The following is a 6,000-nucleotide window of genomic DNA, read 5'->3' on the forward strand; positions in this document are numbered from 1 at the left end:
AGGCCTCTCCTGGCTCAGGAGGGGAGGGGGTCGAGACCTGCAGCTTCTGCCTTCAGTACCATCTGGGATGCCCTGGGTGTTGAGGCCAGCCAGCTGCAGAGGCAGCCCCTCCCTAGGCTCCCAGGCCAAGGACCCCAGAGCAGAAACCAGAGTGAAAGCAGGGTTGTATCCGCAGCTGAGTTCCTACATGGCTTAGCAGGGGTCTCACTTTACCCTCAAGTCACAATTCTCCCCAAAGTCAGGCCTTGTAGGCGAGGGCTCCTCAGTGCCCACCTTCCTTGTATCCTAGCCAATGAGAGAGACACAGGGATCCTGGGAGAGGGAAAGGCTAGGCCTTGAGGGAAGGAGGGGCTGGGAGCCAGGGCTTCCTGTCAGCTGGGCAGGAGGGGCTCTTTCCCTCCTCCTTTCCAGGCAGTCTCTGGGGACCCCTCCCAACTCCAGGCACTAGGGGTTATACTGGCAGTTCCTGTCAGCTCCATGGAGCCATTTCTACCTCCTGTCTACCCAAAGGGACATGGGGTGGGGGGAAATCACACCAGTATCTCCCCAGAAACAAGCAGAGGACAGTTTGGGCCATATGTGGACCCTAGTCCAGTCTAGGCACTGGTCATCTTGAGAGGCACAAAGCAACTTATCCGCCACTCACCACTGCCAAACCAGAGGCTACCCACCATATCCACATGCATACACAGTGTCTTAGTGCCACTGCCCGCTCACTTAGGCCCCACTGCAGTGGCACACACCCAGAGACCTGCCGCCTACCTTGCATTCCCAGCAGGCTCCAACAGTGCCCCAGCACCCAGCCATCATCTTAAGACCACACCCCCACATTCTTCCACTCCCTCTCCCATAGCTCAGAGTTCAAGTCCCACACTTGACAGTGAAAATGGGGTGCAAGAGGAAGGGGAGGGGAAGACACGATCACCCTCCGGAGACCCTGGGGTCAGATCAGCAACGAGGCTGATCAGGAGACGAGATGCAGAAGGGTCACACTATGGCTCCTTCCTGACCCACCTCAGGCAAAGCCCATATTGGCTGCACCCCGCAGTGCCACTGGGCTGGGGCCAGGGGCTGGCTGCCTCCCTCCACAGCTCTCCTGCCCCTGGCTGGGCTCTCTCCCTCTCCCCCTCCAGAGCAGCCCTCCCGCCCTCTCCCTCCAAGCTCTGGCTCTCACATCCTCGGCTCTTGGAAGCCTGACTCACTGTTTCCCCTCCCTCCCTCCCTCCTGGCAGAAGTGCCTCCCCCTCCCCTGAGGGGGCTCTGGCCACAAGGGTGCCTGCTCGCTCTTCTCCCCAGGCTCCAGCCCCCCTCTGTGCCGAGGAGGCCCCCTGCAGCTGATCCAGTTCTCCAGCTACAGCGACAAGACCCTGGGTTGCCACAGTATCTGTGACCCTGAGCAAGTGGCTCCCCTCTCAAGATTGGATTCCTTCTGTCATCAAGTGGGAAGGGAAGAGATCCCGACGCGTGAGACAGACACCTTAGGTCTCCCACTTTTATAACATGGGTGTCTCCTAGCACAGGGTACTTGCCAACCTGTGGAGTGTTCTGCCGAGCCCAGGCCCCGCCCACACATCCCAAGAACTTAGCTTGGTTCCCAGACACCTGAGAAGGACAGAGAGGAAAAGCTGCTCTGGCTGGAAGCATTAGGCAAGACCCCTGGAATCCCCCTCTCTCCCTCATCCTGTGGGATTCTTCCCACTTTTTTCCCACCTGTCCTCCCCACTTCCCGGAGACATTTGCGCTTATCTTTCCGCCAAAAAACAGTCCCAGCACTCAGTCATGGCAGCTAAGCCCTCAGTGGCTCCTTGAGTCTGGCTACATACAGGCAGTGGGATGTGCCTAGGCCCTCTGAGGTTCCTGGAGCTCACCACTGAGCCCTGAGATCCTGGCATTCCTTGCCTGTTTTCTCTCTCACTCTCCTCAAAGGCTATGGCCTCTATCTCCCTCTCTTCAGCAGCATGTGGCTGTCTAGGTCTCCTCCCCCACCCCACTCTCTCTCCCTGGGGGGGCCCATCTGCTGGCATTAGCAACAATATTACCCTTGCTTCAACTAGCCGTCCCCAGCTCCACCACACCTAGGCTTTGCCCCTTCTCTGTGTCCCAAGAGATCCCAGCCACCAGAGACAGAGCTTGGCTTCATCCCATAATAGTGCATCTGCTTGACCTCACCCAGCCAGAGCAGAAGGGCCAGGGCATCTGGTACACAGGCATGGCACCCCCTGGTCTTGGGAGTCTGGCAGAAAATATGGAGCTTGTTCAAGCTCACACACACACACACACACACACACACACACACACACACACACACACTTGCACTTAAGCACAGGCACACAAGTAGACCTGGGGGTGGAGCAGGACAAGGAGGGGAAATAACCCAAATCAAGGTTTGCTAGAAGGAAAGCCCTGTCCAACGGGGAACAGAGGCATGCTTCAAGCTGACATTCCTCTGGGCCTCTACTGGTGCACCCACCCCAACTATCTTCTGCCAGGAACAGTCTGCCCCAAAGTCACAATCAGGTGGAACCCCCACCCCTTAACATCTTTCTGAATCCAAATCTAACCCCCCTACTATATACCTCTATTTAACTCAGCAAGAAAGAGACATCTTCCTGCCAATATCTAAGCACATGGTGGCAGGGGGGGGGGTTGCCCCCCACCCCACCCCATCACCAAAGGCCCCATCAGTTGGGCTGGGGAACATATAATATAATCCTGGAAGTCTCGCACACTAAAACTGAGAAACTAAACTGTTCACCCACATTACCTGGGGGTGTCAGGGTTCCCTGACCCACAACCTTGTTCCAGACCCCCCAGCCCAAAACCATAGTAAACAGCAAACCCTCCTTCTCTCTGACTACAGATTTCTCCAAGCCCAACAGCTCTTTCCATCACTACCTCAGCCATAGATCACATTAAAAACTCACAGAGGGCAACTTAAACACATCACATTTGTTTCTCTCTATATTATTTCAAAAGTAACGGCATTAAAAATGGATTTTAGTACAGAAAATAAATATCAGCACGTGGGTCTAGAGCCCAGGCAGAGAAAAAAGCCCACCAGGGGAATGTCCCTGAGGGTTTAGGCACAACTTAGGCCCTGGCCAGGGAGGTGACTGAATGGTCAGACTGTACCCTGGGGATGCCTGGGGAGGGGGCAATGTCTGCCCTACCTGGGCACCTGCTCCAATGCCAGACCAAGTGGGAGATGAGTCATTGGTTTGGGTTGATGCCCATGGACTCCCAAAGCTCAAACCTTCACTAGTCACTGCCACCTCTGAAGGGTGGGAGCTCTGGGGCCAGAAGTTCATCAGTCTCTGGGGGTTACTCCAACTATTGACACGGGGAAATGAATTCAACTTACTATCCAGTTTGATTTTCCATTACTATAAAAATAAATAGACATCTGCTCAAAGGAAGGGGATAACAAGTGGCATGCATGTGCTACCTCAAGGGTCCCTCCACAGCTGACCACCACAACCGAGCCTGCCTGCTCCTCCTGTGCAGGGAGGGGGAGGCGGACAGGCTGGTAATCTTTCACTTACAGCCCTGGCTCACACAGCCATACACACCGGGCCACACTGAACAGAACAAGTCAACAATAGAAACACCCCAAATGCTCCTGGCAGGACTCTGCCCAGGCCTGGGCTCATGCCCCTTCCCTGCCAGCGGCAACAGCAAGAGCGGACAGAATGTGGCCACCCTGACCCGGAGGCAAAGCTTGTCCTCACACCCTGAGCTCAGCCCAGGGAGCTGGGGCCAAGTCCCGCCTGACACCAACTGGTCCAGCGGGAAACGCCTGCCCAGCCAGACAGGCACAGGCCCCCCAAGGGTCCCTCCTTGTGCTCAGGGACCAGGCTGGTGCAGCCCAACCCTGCCTCCCAGGGTGACGCCTGGGCCCAAATTCAGCTGGCCCTGCCAGTCAGGCACTGGTGCAGAACCGAGGGCACCAGGCTCAGCCCCTCCCAGCCCAGCCCCAGGGCCCCCAAGCTGGGAGGGAGGGGAGACTCCCCACCCCTCCACATCTGGCCCTGGCCCCTAGGGTCTGCGGTAGAGAATTCCCGCCCCCGCTTCTCTCCCTCCTCCTGCTCTGTGCGATCTGTGCCCGCTGCCCGCCTCAGGGACAGCCCCAGCTCCCGCCTCCGGCCAGCAAGGCCCACATCCTTCCTCCCTCAGCTGGCCCCTTTGCCTGGCAGGAGGCTGGGGGGTCAGGCTGCTGGGGAACCCTCCCCCCAGCTCCCATCAGTCCTCATCCCCAGCCCCCAAACTCTGGGTAGCTGTCCCTTTTCCTGTAGAACAGGAAACAAGGTTATTTCCTAGTCTCAGAGCCAGCCCCCTGCCCCTCTGGCTCTGCCCGGGGACCCAGACCCAGCCGGGAAAGGCGCCCTCAGCCAGAAAGCGGAGATTCAGCAGCTCACCCCAGCTCCCGACCTAGGGGGCTGACAGCTGTCACTCAGCACCCCACCCCCTGGGGAAGAGGGGCCGATTCAATCAGAGCCCTAGAGGAAACGTATTGATAGGCGATTATTTATTTATTTATGCAAAAGTGAGCCGACTTTGTTCGCCAGGTAACCGGGCACGCGGCCCAACCCCTCTGGCCAGGCCGCCCCCAAATCCCTCCTCCGCCCCACACCCCCTCCGGGTCATTAGGTCCCCGCCCCTCAACTCCCTGAGCGCCAGCAGAACCTTGGGATTTGGGGGCTGGAGGGGAGGGGCTCCTCCCTCCGCAGTCTCCCCGTTTCCCAGCGCCTATCCTAAAATCCAGCCTTGTTCTCCGCTCCCACGGTCCCCCTACATCCCACCCCCCCACATTCTCAGCAAGCTGGAGAGCAAATTGCAGTTTTAAATCCAAAGGCGGAGGGAGGGGGAAGGAGGAGGGGGTGCGCGGCAGCGCTGGGCGCGCACCTCGCCCCCGAGCCGGGGGAGCCGCGGGGCGGCCAGGAAACCCGAGAACCCCCCCTCCCCGCCCCCCCTCCCCGTCCACCTCCCCCTCCCCCTTCCCGGCGCTGCCTGCCAGGCTTCGAGCCGAGCCCAGCCGAGCCGCGGGCCCCGGTGGAAACAAAGACCGATCGCACCGCGGGCACCGCAGCCACGGGGTCCGGCGGACCGGACTGGGGGCGCTGGGCCCCCCCTCAGTGCGCTGCACAAAAGAGCCTGGCCGGCCGGTCCCCAGCGGCGTCTAGAGCTGGGCAGGAGGCGCTACTTACCGGAGTGCTGGGCTGCCGGCTCCGTGGGTCCGAGCCAGGCGAGGGGTTTCGGGGGGCGTCTATCTTCCGCCAGCGGCAGCGACGCGGACGCCTGGCTGCTGGGAAGAGGAGTCGTAGAGGAGCCCTGAGCCGCCTGCCGTCGCTGACAGCATGGCTCGCGCCTCGGCTCACATTCTCCGCCGCTAACTCTGCTGGACACGGCCCCCCGCTCCCGCGGCGCCCCCCCCCCCACGATCACTCCTTCTCTATCTGCGCCCCACTCGCTCCCCCAGCCGCGCACACACTCTCACAGCCCTGGACACCCCCGCCCCCAACCCCCCCAATTGCAAACCTGGGAGGGAAGGCGCCCCGCGTAGTCCTCCTGCTCCTCCTCCGCCGCCCTCCTCCCTCCCGCTCTGTCTGTCTGTCTGTCTGTTTGTCTGCCTGTCTCTATTTCTCGCTCTCTCTGCCTTTCTCTGCTCTCCGAGCTGGGTGGGAAAAGGAAATGAGGACAGAAAGCAGACGCTGGCTTTGGGTGGTGGTAGCTGGATTCCCTCTCTCCCTCCCTCCTCCCTCCTCCCCTCCCTCCTCCTGCCTTCTGCTCTCTCCGCTGCGAGCCGGGCTGAGCGCAGCCTGGCGGGTGGCTCGCTCTGCCCGCCCGCCCGCCTGTCTGTCTGTCTGGTCTGCCTCGCTCGCTCCCTCCCTCCGTCTCTCGCCCTCGCCCTGCCTGCCTGCCTGCCTCTCTCCGTCTCCACCGCCGCCGCCGCTGCCTCTGCGAGCTCGCCTTACCTTCGCTGCTCACCATCCGGAACCCCAG

The 6,000-nt window shown here is 60.3% G+C and overlaps 1 protein-coding gene across 1 annotated transcript in view; it reads right to left on the reverse strand.

The window, feature by feature from the left end:
- The window catches only part of Ahdc1 (AT-hook DNA binding motif containing 1), a 66,590-nt gene extending 60,694 nt beyond the window's left edge, over positions 1-5,896 (reverse strand). Inside the window, 2 exon segments of the mRNA XM_052718776.1 lie at positions 5,205-5,299; positions 5,536-5,896. The gene's annotated coding sequence lies outside the window, so the exon portion shown is untranslated.
- Between the last annotated feature and the right edge of the window lie 104 nt (positions 5,897-6,000).

This window comes from Peromyscus californicus, unplaced genomic scaffold (assembly GCF_007827085.1).
Source record: "Peromyscus californicus insignis strain IS unplaced genomic scaffold, ASM782708v3 Scaffold_5__1_contigs__length_169319896, whole genome shotgun sequence".
NCBI lineage: Eukaryota > Metazoa > Chordata > Mammalia > Rodentia > Cricetidae > Peromyscus > Peromyscus californicus.